Source organism: Hemicordylus capensis, chromosome 4 (genome assembly GCF_027244095.1).
Source record: "Hemicordylus capensis ecotype Gifberg chromosome 4, rHemCap1.1.pri, whole genome shotgun sequence".
Classification (NCBI taxonomy): domain Eukaryota; kingdom Metazoa; phylum Chordata; class Lepidosauria; order Squamata; family Cordylidae; genus Hemicordylus; species Hemicordylus capensis.
Genome location: NC_069660.1, coordinates 100,847,770 through 100,864,201, shown reverse-complemented (window position 1 = coordinate 100,864,201; position 16,432 = coordinate 100,847,770). Strand labels below are relative to the sequence as shown.

At 43.6% G+C, this 16,432-nt stretch overlaps 1 protein-coding gene across 1 annotated transcript in view; it reads right to left on the bottom strand.

The window, feature by feature from the left end:
- Positions 1-79, bottom strand: part of NFIA (nuclear factor I A) — a 708,337-nt gene extending 708,258 nt beyond the window's left edge. Inside the window, exon 1 of the mRNA XM_053243547.1 lies at positions 40-79. The gene's annotated coding sequence lies outside the window, so the exon portion shown is untranslated. The remainder of the gene's footprint in view (positions 1-39) is intronic.
- Between the last annotated feature and the right edge of the window lie 16,353 nt (positions 80-16,432).

Sequence of the window (16,432 nt, the reverse complement as noted above, 5' to 3'; positions counted from 1 at the left end):
GGGGTGGGGGGGGACCACAAAAAGGAATTCACAGCCTACCTAGCAAATGCTGTGCTGGATGGTCTGGGCAGAGGGGCTGCTGCTGCTGCTGCTGTAGAGAACTCTGCCTGCTTCCTCCTTCCTGCCTTTCTTGGCGCCTGCCGAGTTCAGGCTTCAGGGAGGCATACTCGGAGGCCTCCCTGGAAGCAGAGGCAGGCAGAGAAGAGCTCTGCAGTTTGCAGGCCTTGCCTATCCTAGGCCTTGCCGATCAGCTGGAGCTGGAGGCAAGTGGCTGAGGGGCTCTGGGGCTGGGCAGGTGGGCAATGGGGTGGGGGTGGAAGGAACTGGCATGGCGCCCCCACCTCAGTGGTGCCTAGGGCATGTGGCCTCCCTGCCCCCCCAGTTCCGCCTATGCATGGAGCACTGTGAAGGAAAAACATTAAGGGGAGTCGCTGAGAGCTAGAATGCTATTGTTGCTGCCCTATCAAGAATGAAAGCAACCATTTCTGCTGCTGCAGTAGAGGAAGGAGGCTCATGAAATTACCTTGAATAGTGAGTGAGACTGGATTTAGCCACTCCATGAAGATTTGGGGCGGGGCGTGGGTCTGTATGCAGATTAAGTTATGGATGGGGTACAAGGTGCAAGGTTCTTTATTTGCGACCCAAGGTCAGCATAACATAATGTAAACAAAACATCTCATAACACAGAAAGATACACTTGGAAAAAAGAACTATTTAAATATAGATAAATATCCACAAATAAATGATCGATAAAATTTTTAAAATTAATCAAAGACAAGCTCACTGCCGTAACAATACTGCAATAGAACAGAATTTGGCTACCTTAAAGGTGACATCTAAAGTTCTATCTGCAAGAAGATAGGAAACATAAAAATCTCCTGAGCAACCTGGGAAGGGTGTCAGAAGAGGAGTTAATAAGGAACATCTTAAATCTCTATATAATGGACAGCGCAACAAAACATGTTAGATGGATTCAACTTCCCCCATACCACATGGGCATAATCTATCCTCCCTAGGAATCCCCAGAAACCTCCCCGAGAGCACCACTGAAGGTAACATATCATGTATAGCTCTGAAAAAGGCCATCTGGTAGCACGTCATGCTCAAGGCATTCAAATAAGCAGCAGGGCCCCAGCTAGAACTGCTCAAACCCAGCCTGCTTTTAGTACAATCAGGGATTTGGGAGAATTCTTGTTGGATTTCGAAGTCCAAGAGTCTTTGTTTCAGGATCTGCCTAGCCTGGTCGTGACTTAACAGGACCAGGTAGTCCATAGACAGACCCAAGGACACAATTTTGTCCTGAATAGCCTGCATCCAGGTGGGCTGGAATACATCAGCCAAGATAAGAGAAATCCATCCCCGGGAGCGGGGGCGGGGGGATCTGACTTTGAGCCAATAGGTCAAAATAGACAACCAGGCCCAGACCTTGATCTTCAGAACACCTAACTCAAACCTTAATAATACATTGGGGACACATCTAGGTACTCTAAGTAGAGCCCTAAGGAAGTCATTTTGAACCACATCCATAGACTTGTATGAAGGAAAAGGACCAAGTTGCGCCCCATATAATAGCTGGCTCCTAACTTTGGCCGCAAATAATTTCAAGGTGGCCAAAATGATCTCACCTCCTTTAGAATAGAAAAATCTCCGGATAGCCAGAGAACTTCTCCGTGCCGTAAGAATAACTTGATCTATATGCACTTTCCATGAACCCCTTGCTTGCAGGATCACACCTAGCTATCAATATGTATAGACCTGTTCTAACTGTTGATCCTCAATCGACCATCTTAACTGCCTAGGTCTCCTTGCAAAAATAATTACTTTGGATTTCGAATAATTGATCAGAAGATGATTGGCTCTACAGTAGAGAGGCAATCTTTTCAATGCTCGCCTCAGACCCACCGGAGTCCTAGAAAAAATAGCAGCAGCATCTGCATAAAGAAGAAGAGGAATGCACACACCTGCTGCAGATGGCAAATGTAGGCTGTAATCAGTTAAACAAGGGGCCAAGTCATTGATATATAAATTAAAAAGCAAGGGGGCAGGGATGCATCCCTGCTTCACTCCTTTATAGGTAAGTACAGGTTGTGAAAGCTCGCCTTTAGGATGACATCTAACCCTGATGTTCGAGCCTGCATGAAGCTGTTGCATTAAAAAAAGAAGCTGCTTGTCAATGTTTGTTTGTGCTAGCTTCTCCCAGAGAAGATATATATTCTCCCAGATATATAGAGTCAAATGCCAATTTAAAATCAATGAAGGCCACATACAAAGCTGACCCAGGCTTATCTCCGTATTTTCCAATCAGAGTTATGGATATAAGATTAAGATAACAATCTAGTAGGGATGTGCGAAACGTTTTGGGTACAAAACTTTTTGTACCCCAAACAGCCTGTTTAGGGTGTTTTGTAGACAAAATGAAACACCCATTTTCCAGATCCGAAAGTTTTGTATATATAACAAAACATCCCTGTTTTGGCTACAAAATGTTTTGTTGTTTCGGACTTCCATTTTGTGGCGATCTCAAGAGTCAATCTCTTTGAATCTCCTGCCCTTCCAGCCTTCTGATCAGTGACCTAAAGCATGGGCTGACCTGCTGATGATTCTCTCCTTGTTCCCCATTGGCTCTTTTGCCTCTTGCCACTCTTTACTGACCCCACATTGGCCAGGGGAAGGGTTGAAGAAGGGGCAAGAGCGGGGGGAGTTCAAGGAGGGGTTTTCAATTCATTCGGTAAGTTAGTAGTTGCCATTCTGTCTTTCTGCCTCATTGAAAAGAGAGAGAGAGAGAGAACTAGTTTGCAGCATTGCATGCCTCAAGTTGCCATGCCATTGCCTATGCCTGTCTTGTTGCCAGCCTGAGCCCAGCCTGCAATGGCTACTTCATGTCAGCCTGGGAATGGATTCAGGGCAGAAGAGTGGGTTGGGTGGTAGTGCCCCAATGGGTGCCTGCCAGGCTGCCACAACCAGATTCCTAAGGAATTGGGCAAAGGACTGATTATTTGTGATTTGTTGAAGTTTATGCATCTTTAAGATTCTTCCCCATAGGGAATAAAGGAGGTTTCAGCAGCCCCATTACTCCACTTGAGGGGCACCGGGGTGTCCCAGAGCGAGTGGTGGTGTAGTGCACATAGGGTGCCAACCACCCCCATGGGTTGCTAATCCATGAGGTGCTGGGTTCTGTTGTTTCTGAGGTGTTCTGAGTGTAGATTCTCTGGTAGCACATGAGATTTTCAGTGACAAACCATGAATCCACTCTCATAGAAACTTAAAGACGCATAAATTCCATTAAATCTTTTTAAATCAGCCCTCTGTCCAATTCCTTTGAAATAATTCTGGCAGCTTCCTTGCCCCCACTGGGCACTACCACCCACCCTACTCTGCTCTGGGCCACCCCTTTCCCCCCAACATGAAGCTATACTTTTGCTGAAACCTCCATTATTCCCTATGGAAAAAATCTTAAACTTCAAAAATTCACCAAAAATCAGCCCTTTGCCCAATTCCTCTGAAATTTGGGTGGTAGCTTCCACCCATTGGGCACTACCACCCACTAGTTTTGCCCTGGGGCCATTTTTTTAAAATCCAAAACATTTCATATTTGGATTTTGAAATTTCAAACAAAGAACAAAATTGGGGTTTTTCGGATTGGTTGATTTCGAACAAAGAACAAAATGCGGGTGTTTCGGATTCGGGCCAAAACCAAAACAGGGGGAAAAAACGCACAACCCTACAATCTAGTCTCTTCTGCCCAAAAATCATTGTACAGTTCTGTGCTATAGCCACACATATTATCTTTAACAATCCTGAAAATATTAATCAGAACCCACACATGACCAATAACTTACTACACTATCTAGCACAGTTCTTATAGACACAGTTACATATGCCAAGGACCAGAAACACCATATGCTGTTGGAATGTGCTCTTTGATCCTGTTCATTCTAAGGATTGTATCCATTACTTTGTATTTAGTATACAGATTACTGTAAGTTATTAGAAATCAAAATATATGCAGGATAAATATTACACACATACACCTAGTTATATCTCTATGAATTTTGTTTCCTAGAATTCAGAACTATATTTTTGGTACAATATGAGAAAAAAATTTCTTAAGAAATGCTGAAGAATACTTAAAGGTTTCAGGTGTTGCATCTCTCTCTCTCTCTCTCTCTCTCTCTCTCTCTCTCTCTCTCTGGAATGACAATTCTAGCACCCGGTGTAGTAATTGTCAGTCAATGGTCAGCATATAATTGCATATGCCCAAAATGTCCAAACAATTCCTGAGATACCCATATTTGCATTAAGGTTGAATTATGACATGTGAGTTACTTCCCTGTTCAAAATAGATATTTACACTGAGGACAGCTGGTCTTGTGGTAGCAAGCATGACTTGTCCCCTTAGCTAAGCAGGGTCCACCCTTGTTGTATATGAATGGGAGACTAGACATGTGAGAACTGCAAGATAATCCCCTTAGGGGATGGAGCTACTCTGGGAAGAGCTTCTAGGTTCCAAGTTTCCTCCCTGACATCTCCAAGATAGGGCTGAAAGAGATTCCTGCCGGCAACCTTGGAGAAGCTGTTACCAGTCTGGGTAGACAACACTAAGCTAGATGGACCTATGGCCTCACTTGGTATATGGCAGCTTCCTATGTTCCTATGTTCCTAATTACTCAGGTTCTACAGTCCTGTCTCCAACCTCCCATGGTTGGGCAAGGTGATTGAGAGGGTGGTGGCCTCCCAGTTCCAGGCGGTCTTGGAGGAAACTGACTATTTAGACCCATTTCAAACTGGTTTTCGGAAGGGCTATGGGGTGGAGACTGCCTTGGTCGGCCTGATGGATGATCTCCAATTGGGAAAGGACAGAGGAAGTGTGACTCTGTTGATCCTTTTAGATCTCTTGGCGGCTTTCAACACTATCAATCATAGTATCCTTCTGGAACGTCTGAGGGAATTGGGGGTGGGAGGCACTGCTTTGCAATGGTTCCACTCCTACCTTTCTGGCAGATCCCAGATGATGTCACTTGGAGACTGCTGCTCTTCAAAATCTGAGCTTTTATATGGGGTCCCTCAGGGATCCCTACTGTCTCCAATGCTTTTTAATATCTACATGAAATCATTGGGAAAGATCATCCGGAGATTTGGTGCTGAGTGTTATCAGTATGCTGATGACACCCAAATCTATTTCTCCATGTCAACATCATCAGGATAAGGCATATCCTCCCTGAATGCCTGCTTGGAAGCAGTAATGGGCTGGATGAGGGATAACAAACGGAGACTGAATCCAGACAAGATGGAGGTACTTATTGTGTGGGGTCGTCCCTCAGGAAGCGATATTGATCTACCTGTTCTAGATGGGGTCACACTTCCTCAGAAGGAACAGGTACGCAGTTTGGGAGTGCTTCTGGATCCACACCTTTCCCTGGTTCCCCAGGTTGAGGCAGTGGCCAGAAGCACTTTCTATCAGCTTCGGTTGATACGCCAGCTGTGTACGTTTCTTGAGGTTCATGATCTCACAACAGTAGTACACTTGTTGGTAACCTCCAGACTTGATTACTGCAATGCGCTCTATGCAGGGCTACCTTTGTACGTAGTCCGGAAACTGCAATTAGTACAAAATGCAGTAGCCAGGTTGGTCTCCGGGTCATCTCGAAGATACCACATTACTCCTATATTACAGGAGTTGCACTGGCTGACAATAAGTTTCCAGGCAAAATACAAAGTGCTGGTTATAACCTATAAAGCCCTAAACAGCTTAGGCCCATGGTACTTAAGTGAGGGTCTTCTTCTTCATTATCCCCATCGTCCACTGCACACATCAGGGGAGGCTCGTCTTTGGCTATCTTCATGTCGCCTGGTGGCCACCCAGGGTCGGGCCTTCTCTGTTGTTGTCCTGAGACTTTGGAACGTACTTCCTGTGGGAATAAGAGTCTCCCCATCTCTAGCAGCTTTAAAAAAGTGTCTAAAGACTTATCTTTTTACCCAGGCATTTTAGCTTTTTAACTTTGTAACTTTTAAAATTTTGGATTATTTATTTATTTGTTTTAAGCTGTTTTTAATATTTAATTGATTTTAAGTTTTGTTTTTATTGTTGTGAACCTCCCTGAGACCTTGCGTTATGGTGGTATAAAAATGCACTAAATAAGTAAATAATAATAATAATGGAGGGAGACACCTCTGTAGCATTGAACTCCCTGATATGCCCAAACAATTCCTGAGATAATCATATTTGCATGAAGGTTGAATTATGACATGTGAGTTACTCCCCTGTTCAATATAGATATTTACACTGAGGAAGGAAGCTGAAGGGAATGTTAGAATCACATGGTGGCTTCATATGATCCACCAAAGTCCGTAAGCCAGATGTTGGTTAAAAATTGTGATGCAAGAGCACGAGTACCTGGTGGTTGTGTAGTCTGAAGCCACCCATGTCCATTTCTCATCTCTCTTCTCCTAAGATTCTACCAACATATGTCACTAAGGTTTGAAGTTGCTTGACAAAGTTGGTAGAATCTCAGTAAGGTGGCATGCGAGCTGGACTTGACAACATCAAATGATACAAAAGAGCTGGGAGTACTGGCTCATACCAGGAGCATTCACTCACTGGAGACCTCTGGTTGCCTCCTACTTACTTTCTACTGTGTTCCACCTGATGGTGTAAAGCCATTTATAGAGTTGTAGAGCTAGAAGGGACTTTGGAGGTCTTCTAATCCTATCCTTTGCTCCGTGAAGGAATCTGCTACAGCATCCCTGTCAAAAGGTCATCCAGCCTCTGTTTAAAAGAATCTATCTAGCAAAATGGAAATACAGCTACTTGAAGCAGACTGTTCTACTTGCAAACAGCTTTCACAGTTAAGGAATTCTTCTAATGTCTAAAAAGAAACACAGAGAGTACACGAGCAACAGCCCCTTGAAGGGCACTGTGCTGGGGTTGAATAACTCCCCTAGGTCTTCCTCTCCCGCCGCCATCCTCCAGGTTAAGCATACTCAGCTCCTTTAACCATTCCATGTATTACTTGGTTTCAAGACTCTTCACCACATTTATTGCCTTCCTATGGACTTGTTCCAATATTTTTCTCAAAATGTGGGCTGAATAGGGACAATTGGTTCCCTACCCGAACCTTAAGGTCTTCTTTGGAGGTCCTCTGGGTGCCCCTGACAAATGAGGTGAGGAGGGGGCCAAAGGGAGAGGGCCTTTTTGGTGGTTGCACCCCGTTTATGGAATAGCCTCCCCAGTGAGATTCACCTGGCTTCATCACTTTGTTCTTTTAGATGCCAGGTAAAGACCTTTTTGTTCACCCAGGCCTTTTAAATTTTGTTCTTCAGATTTGATCTGATTTTTTAAAATGAGTGTTTAAGCTGTTTTGTATTGTATTTTGTATTTTATTTTCTTCTTTTTTGTCTGTTATGATTTAATGTGTTATGTGCTATTATTATATATTTTAATCCTTTGTTGTGAGCCACCCAAAGAACAATTTGTTATGGGGCGGCTAACAAATAAAGTTTATTAATTGTTGTTGTTCTTCCCCTGCTAACTATAAGAGCCACCACCTCAAAAGGTGACTCTTTGCCTAGTTAGCATAGGTAAAAGATTAACTCTTCTGGTTTCAATGGACACAATGGAACAGTAATGTTTCTATGAATGCAGTTCTAGTCTCATTGGAAACATGTTTTCCAAATTCCCTTTTCTTTGAAACAGCTACAAATGGATTTGTCCTGGGATCCTGTCGAACAGAATTTGGCCCCATAAATCTTTTTTTAAAATTTCCCAGGTGTTAATTAATCTTTCTCTAAGAAGTATCTCATTAATTTCGCATGGCCAGAAATAGAATTGCAAAACCCTAGCACATGCTTCTTCCTCTTAGGCTGGTGACTATATGTTTATCTTCTGTTCCACTATACTGTGCCTTTAAATTGTTGGCACTGACTTCTATAGCGTTGGCAGCTGGAGTCAGTTTTCTTCAATAATGCTAACAAAGGGAGCAAGGAAGAAGGAGTTGGCGGAATATAAATAAGCATCTGTATGAACAACGTTGTACTGACTTCATGGAGCAGCGCTGACAATTCATTTGTTATTCGCACCCAGGCTGATTCTGCTTCAGAAGCATTCCACCGTGCGGTGTAATCACCAAACCTTTGCAAAAAAACCTGTTCTATTAGTTCTATTGAGCTCCAGCATACAGGAGCAAAAAACTAATCACAAGACCCAAACAAGATTGTCAAGGTGTTCTTGGCTGAAGCACAATCGAATCTGTGCTGCAACAGCGCAAACAGTTCTGCTGCCATTGCGAAGATTGTGTCAGCATTTCTGCTGTGAGCTCTTATTTCCAGCATAATGGATTAACTTGGTGATAGAAATTCACTTGTGGCTGAAACTTGGCAATTGGGCTAGTTAGCTTTCAGTACACAAACTCCCACAAAAGTTCTTTGCATCCTGTGGCCACAGTTTTTCAAAACTTTATGTGTATTCTTTCCTTGACTTTCAGGAACAGAACGTCTCATAATGTAATATTGTATAATCAGCAATATACATCTTGTAAAGATCAAGGCCTAAGTGCATAGTTACTAAACTACTGCATATTTTGGAAAGTTTAAGGACTTGCAAAATACTTTGATTTTTCTCAGTACCAGTTGAAGTTGTATCCTTTTGTGAAGTATGCAAGAAGTAATAATGGACGGTGTTGCACAGAACAAAATAGTTCATTACTGCTTTGAATATAGCTGTATAAATGTGGATGCTTTCACCCCTCCTTAGTTTTCTTTTCTTCGAACACTTAGGAGCTGATAGTCATCAAAGCCCCTTGTCAGATGGAAGCATGGAGAAGGCACAATGCACACACAGATGGTGTATGGAGGCTTGTGATAGGAGGCTCTGCCTTCTTCTAAAGGTAAAGGTAAAATGTGCCATCAAGTCGATTCCGACTCCTGGCAACCACAGAGTCCTGTGGTTGTCTTTGGTAGAATACAGGAAGGGTTTACCATTGCCTCCTTCCATGCAGTATGAGATGATGCCTTTCAGCATCTTCCTATATCGCTGGTGCCCGATATATTGTTTCCCTGGGAAACATACCAGCGGGGATTCAAACTGGCAACCTCTGACTTGATAATCAAGTCATTTCCCCGCTGCACCATTAGGTGACTGCCCTGCCCTCTTCCACATGTACTTATTTCAACATCTGAAAAGAGGTACCCACGTAATATGCACATAGGCACCTGCTTGCATGATTTTGAATTTTTGTAGTTACTGATTCTGTGGCAAGGTGCCTATTCATATAGCCGTGTACATGTTTAAACTAATTTCAGATGTTGAAAGGAATGTGCAGGTGTAAGCCAGTGTAGAGATTGCCACTGTGATGCCAGCCCCCACCTCTCTGTGTTCTTTCTCCAGTTTTCTAACATGTGAAAATAGCTCAGGTTAGAGACCTTTGCTGGTAGATTAAGAATGCACCTGTCCCACCTTTTCCCTAAAGGAATCTCACATATATGTAGAAGCACTTCTACCTTCTGGTGCACTAGGGATATGAGGAAACAAGGATTAAGCATGCTTCACAACTTTGGCACGTTCCCCCTAATATACCATTATATCAACAGAGACTGAGAGAAGGAGGAAAATGGAAACCATACTACAGTCATGGAAACCTACTGTACCTCTTTTGTGTTTTTCAAATGAGAGAAAATGTGGGTTCCATCAAACTGAACCCATCAAATGTGGGTTCCATCAAACAGAGACATCTTCAAACACAAAAAAAGGATGCTACAACAGCCACATCCCTTTATCTAGTGGAAATGGGAACACACACTCTTTGTAAATCAGCCACTGTTGTGATAAAACTACTTACTTTCATGCAGTTATCTAGACCCATTTCAGACTGGCTTTCAGGCAGGCTATGGGGTGGAGACTCCCTTGGTCAGCCTGATGAATGATCTCCAGTAGGGAATTGACAGAGGAAGTGTGATTCTGTTGGTCCTTTTGGACTTCTCGGCGGCTTTTGATATTGACCATAGTATCATTCTGGAGCGTCTGAGGGGGTTGGGAGTGGGGGCCACTGCTCTGCAGTGGTTCCACTCCTACCTTTTGAGCAGATTCCAGATGGTGTCCCTCTGGGACTGTTCTTCAAAATCTGAACTTTCGTATGGTGTCCTTCAGGGGTTGTCTCCGAGGTTGTTTAATATCTACATGAAACTGCTGGGAGAGGTCATCAGGAGATTTGGTGCGGGGTGCTCTCAGTATGCTGATGACACCCAAATCTATTTCTCCATGTCAACTTCATCAGGAGAAGGCATAACCAATCTAAATGCCTGCCTGGAGGCGGTGATGGGCTGGATGAGGGATAACAAACTGAGACTGAATCCAGATAAGACGGAGGTACTTATTGTGCAGGGTTGAAACTTGAGAGATGAGTTTGAGCTGCCTGTTCTGGATGGGGTCACACTTCCCCAGAAGGAAAAGTTGCACCATCTGGGGGTGCTTCTGGATCTGGGCCTCTCCCTGGTTTCCCAGGTTGAGGCGATGGCCAGAGGTGCCTTTTATCAGCTTTGGCTGATATGCCAGCTGTGTCCGTTTCTTGAGATGAACGACCTCAGGACAGCTATACATATGCTGGTAACCTCCCGACTGGACGACTGCAATGTGCTCTATGTGGGGCTGCCTTTTTATGTAGTCCAGAAACTAGAGCTGGTTCAGAATGCGGCAGCCAGGTTGGTCTCCGGGTCATCTCAGAGAGACCATATTACTCCTGTATTGAAAGAGCTGCACTGGCTGTCGATAAGTTTCTGGGCAAATACAAAGTGCTGGTTACAACCTATAAAGCCCTAAATGGCTTGGGTCCTGGGCATTTAAGAGAATGTGTACTTCTGCATGAACCCTACCGCCTATTGAGATCATCAGGAGACATCCGTCTGCAGCTGCAACCAGCTCGTCTGGTGGCTACTCGGGGACGGGCCTTCTCAGTTGCTGCCACACACTCCCTGATGAAATAAGAGCTTCCCCATCTCTGACAATTTTTAAAAAAATCTTTAAAGACACATTTGTTCACCCAGGCTTTTAATTAAATATTGTTTTAATAGTTTTAACTTCATTTTAAAATATTGTTTTAAGGTTTTAAATTCTTATAATGTTTTACCTTTCTGTTGTCATTTATTTTAACCAATGTTTTAATTTGTCATTTATTTGTTTTAACTAATGTTTTAACTTTTTGTTTTTGTTGTAAACCGCCCAGAGACATATGTTTTGCACGGTATAAAAATATGTTAGATAGATAGATAGATAGATAGATAGATAGATAGATAGATAGATAGATAGATAGATAGATAGATAGGAAAATTGAGCACTGGAATACATCCCAGTTATGTAATGGGGGAAACAAAATACAGGTTTAGAGAACCAAAGGACAGTCACAATTGAAGGACTGGAGGAATTATTTAGGGGTGTGCACAAACAGGTCACAGAAAATCAGGCCACCATGAATCAGGAGGGTGCAAGCAGCTTGACTGCAAACTGGAGCACCCTTCAGGAAGGGGGCCCAGTCTGTGATTGAACCGATCTGAACGCAGTTCAGGGATGAGAGGGGTGAGTGCAAGAGTGGTGAGGACGCATGTGCAGAGACCAGTGAGTGCTGGAACTGAGCCAAGCCGTCACCACACGGGCTGCTGGGGGGAGCGCTGCTGCTGCTGCAGGCAGCTTCCAGGTACTAATAAGGACCTTCTCACTTACTCTGAAAGATGCCTCTCACTGTCCACCCTGACACCACCCTCCTCTCTCTCACCTTCACCCTTCTCACTCCCAAACTGCTGAACCATTTTGAGCTGGTTCAGTAAAACTGGCCAGCCCAGCCAGTCGGTTCTACCAAACCTGTTTGCGGACCCACAGTTCAGTGCAAATTCTGATCAGACTGTGAAAAGTTGTCCATGCAAACCCCTAGTATTTTCTCTGCTCTCAGTCTCACATTTTATGTGAGCCTGCTTTATAAAGAGACTGTCTGAGGCTTGGGTCAAGCCAAAAATGCCATTAAAATATCATATACTATCAAAGAGTCAATGATTGCGAGCTCTATGCTCACAGGAACTTAACAGTGAATATTATATGAATAGTTTGTGAACTGTTATGCACAAGACATTTCACCATACAAAATGAAATAAGTGATGTAAAATACTATTTTCATTTTTCAGACTGAATAAAAAAATATACTACAAGAATATGCAAATGTTGAAAAATATTCCTACATTTGTTTTTTAAAAGTACATCCTGGCAAATTAAAAAATGCCTTACTTTTTGAATGTGTCTAAAAACACTTTGATTAAAAGAAAGACAAAATTGGTAGGTTGTTGGATGTCTTTCTCATGAGTAAAGCTAATAAGGAGAAAAATGTTCTAACATTTCTGCCTCAGAATAGTCCCATTGTTTGGATCTAAGTGAAACACAGTTGTTGGGGCATTTCCTTGGCTAAGCCACCTGTAACATTGCCTTTTGTATTTGAAAACTGTTTTTCAGAGTCTGTTCCCAGAGCAGGATAACAGTGCTCCTTTGATGTAGTTAAGTAATTTTCCACAATCACATAACAGATTATACCTAGCTGATAATGGGTGAGATTATTGGAAGTGTTCAGTGGTCTTAATTCTTCTCTAAGATTAGCAGAGTAAAATGCACACAGTATCTTTCAGAATCAGTCCCCATGGATAGAAACCCACACTTCTTCTGTAAACATTTAATGTTCTTACTTAATTAACAAAAAGTTGTTAATAGATATCTTGAATATGGTTACATAAGGCTGTTACACTTTTGTTTAATTTCATGCCCAGTTCCTTTAAAAATTTAACACTTGACTGTTGAATGTGTTTAGATTGAGAATGCCCTTGAAGACTTCAGCTGGCATAGAAGATAACTGTCCACCTAAATTATGATGGATATTTTTACTCTAGGATCTGAGCTGGCTTCCTCTAGTCTCTTTGGCACAATTCAATGAGCTGGTTTATGTTAACACACAATAGGGACTGTGGCCCCACATGCCTTAGGAGACTGCTATCCTGTTCCAGATGGAATTCAGAGGCAGAGCAGTACTTCCGCCAAGGCAGGAATCTGAATGCTAGCAAGAATTCCAGGGAGGGCATAGACTTCAGACAGGGAACCCGGTCTGGCATCTCCTTTTGGGGGCCTGGTTTGGTTTAAGTCCAAATTGTTCAAACTGGGCCAGATGTATTTGAACCAGATTCTTTCTGAACCAGGTTCAAATAGAATCGACCCTGCACATCCCTAGGGATGAGCTCCAGCTTCAAAGGCTGTGCTCACTTGCTGGGATGCATTGGGAAGCCCCTGGCTGCTGGAGCTTCCCAATTGATGCACCTACCAGGGAGACATATCGAGGAGGCCAACCCAGAGCAGGGCTGCTTGGACCTGGAAGGTTCTGGGCTATCTCTCTGTAGCTGCTGCCCAGGTAGAGTGGTTTGGACTCACTCTTTCCTGGGAAGTCTCTATGCCTTTCCTGATGTAGATGCTGGCTCCAGCAGCTTCTCGATACTAGGGATGTGCACAAATTGATTTTTTTCAATGTGATTTGTTCCTGAACTTAATCATCCCCAATTTGTTTCGGGTCCAACCCCCCCCCCGCCCCGAATCACCCCAGATCCAATTTGTACCTGATTTTTCTGAATCTGAATCTTTGGGGCCAAAAAGGGTTCCAAGAGCAAAACAGTGGGGTGGGTGGTAGTGCCCAAGGGGTGGAAGCTACCACACTAATTTCAAAGAAATTGGACAAAGGGGTGATTTTTTAAAAACTGTTTGAAGTTGGTGCATCTTAAAGCTTTTCCCCTTAGGGAATAATGGGGATTTCAGCAAACTTATAACTCCACATGGGGGGTGGGTGGGCTTCAGGGTGGCCCTGAGAAGGTTGTGGTGGGTGATAGTGCCCAGTGGGTGAAAGGAAACTGTCACCCAGATTTCAAAGGAATTGGGCAAAGGGGTGATTTTAAACAATTTTTTTAAGTTGGAATGTCTTTGTGGCAGATTTGGGACAGAAAGAAGGTTTGGGGGGGCAGAGGAGTGGGCCAGGTGGTAGTGCCCCAATGGGTACCTGCTACTACTCAATTTTCAAATAAATTGGTGAAAGGGGTGACTTTTACAATTTTGTTGAAATTGACACATCTTTAAGCTTTTCCCCTATTGGGAACAGTGGGGAATTCAGCAGCCACATAACTGTACTTGCGGGGCACCAGGGTGGCCCAGAGCGGGCTGTGTGGTGGGTTCTGTTGTTTTCAATGTCTGAGGTGTTCTGAGAGTAGATTCTCTGGTAGGAAATGAGAGTGGGTTTTCTCATTTCCTATCAGAGAATCTACTCTCAGAAGAACATCAATGGGCACTACCACCCACCACAACCTGCTCTATGCTCCCGCTCCCCCCCCCCCGGGAGTTATAACTAAGGCTGATGAAATCCCCATTATTCCCTATGGAAAAAAGCTTAAAGACCCGTGAACTTCAATTAAAAAAAAAAAAATCACCCCTTTGCCCAATTTCTTTGAAATCTAGGTGGCAGCTTCCTTGCACCCATTGGGCACTACTACCCACCATAACCCACTCTGGGCCACCCTGGTGCCCCCCACGTGGAGTTATAAGGCTGCTGAAATCCCCATTATTCCCTATGGGAAAAAGCTTAAAGATGGGCAAACTTCAAAAATCTATTTAAAATCACCCCTTTGCCCAATTTCTTTGAAGTTTGGGTGGTAGCATTCACCCATTAGGCACTACCACCCAACCTACTTTGGCCACAAAATGGTGGTCCTAATATCTGTTGTTCGGGTCTGAATCTGGTGTGATTTGTTTTATACCTGAATCTGGGCAATTGAGCACAGGGGTGATTTGTTCTGTCTACAAATCACCCAAATCAGCTAGATTTGGGTACAAATCATTTTTTACTACAACTGATTTGCACATCCCTACTGTATACTATTGGGTCCTTGAGAGACTTCTCTGAGATGTTTTCCAGATGGAGAGCTTTTTGGTGCTACATATAGTGGGATCTCTTACAAAAGTTCCATTAAGATACAATACAGGGCATCCACATATATTTCTTTCAGCTGCTTCTCAGCCACACAGTTGCTCTCTATTGTGAATAACTGTGGGTTTTGGTGCCAGATGCCATTTTCAAGTTGCTCCTTGTCCCTCCCACTGTGGGGTGAAGTCCATCCCACTGTCATTATTACCACTAATCTGCTTATAAATTAATAACCCACTCTCTGGAAGCTTCATCCAGCAACATCTTGCTTCATTTACATAGTCCTTCAACTTGGATGGGTGAAGGGAGAGAAGGTATCAGAGAATTTTTTGTTAGATTTCAAGCACCAAATTCCTTTGAAATCTGCTGCAAAAGATACCTTTCCTTCATCCCCAGTCCAGTGCACACCAGGATCACAGGTGGGATTTGTCACTGAAGCATCTGCCTATGTGCAGCTTCTGTGCTGCTCCCTCCTTTTGGCTGCCTGAGTCAGAAATATTATATCAACAGGTCAAATTTGCCCTGTCATCTGTCAACAGTTGCTAGATAGATTTTTGCCAGAGTTGAGCAGATTGCGATTTCATATGCAAGTCGAGGGAGAAGGAAGTTTGCTCCAAGCTGATCTGATGAACCCCCTCACGAAGACTTCTTCTTTACCCTCCTCACTTGGGGAAGACAAGATAGAAAAGAAGGGGGAAGCAAAGGAACATGGAGAGTCTGAAGGAGCTAACTGGGCTACCAAGAGCCGGGCTGATATTCGAGCAAATGTGCATGGAAACAAGATGTGCCCTGGAACAGAGGTGCACTCAGGTACAGATGTTGGGTGGGCATGCATTGAGTTTTCCCATGGGAGTTCACCCTTACAAATGCCACAGTAAGCATGAGCACCAAATGTGCAACGAACCATTCATGTGTTTTCTCTTTCTGCAATCCTTTCCCTCCTGCATTAATGTCAGCACAAAAGGAGTGTTGAAAACGTATTTTATTCATAGACTGGAGGTGCAATCATGCTTTGTATCACCTGGAGCCCCCGCAACATTGCCTGTAGATATCAGCAACAAAAGTGGAATATACAACTGTCTGGAAATCCCCTGAGCAGGATGAAGGCAGGACCATTTCTTTAGGTTGTGGGAATCTGTTTTTCTCAGTACCCCTGACATGGGAAGTCCTGGCGTTGTGGGGTCATTGAGGTCTGGATTGTAGGGTCTTCCCAAGTACCTCATCCCTACGGTCCACTTCATTCTGCAATTGGAAGGTCCTGATCTGGGGCATGAAAACTGCTTCATCTTATATGCCCCATTACAATCTTCATGGCCAAATAACATCAGCCTTTTGGTGGTGATCCTGGCACTCATGTGCTACATGGATAATAGGAGCACACACACAGCACAGTTGGAAACAGATAGAGAGATATTACTTTCTTCCTAGCTTTGGAATCTTCCACCCGAGGTCTC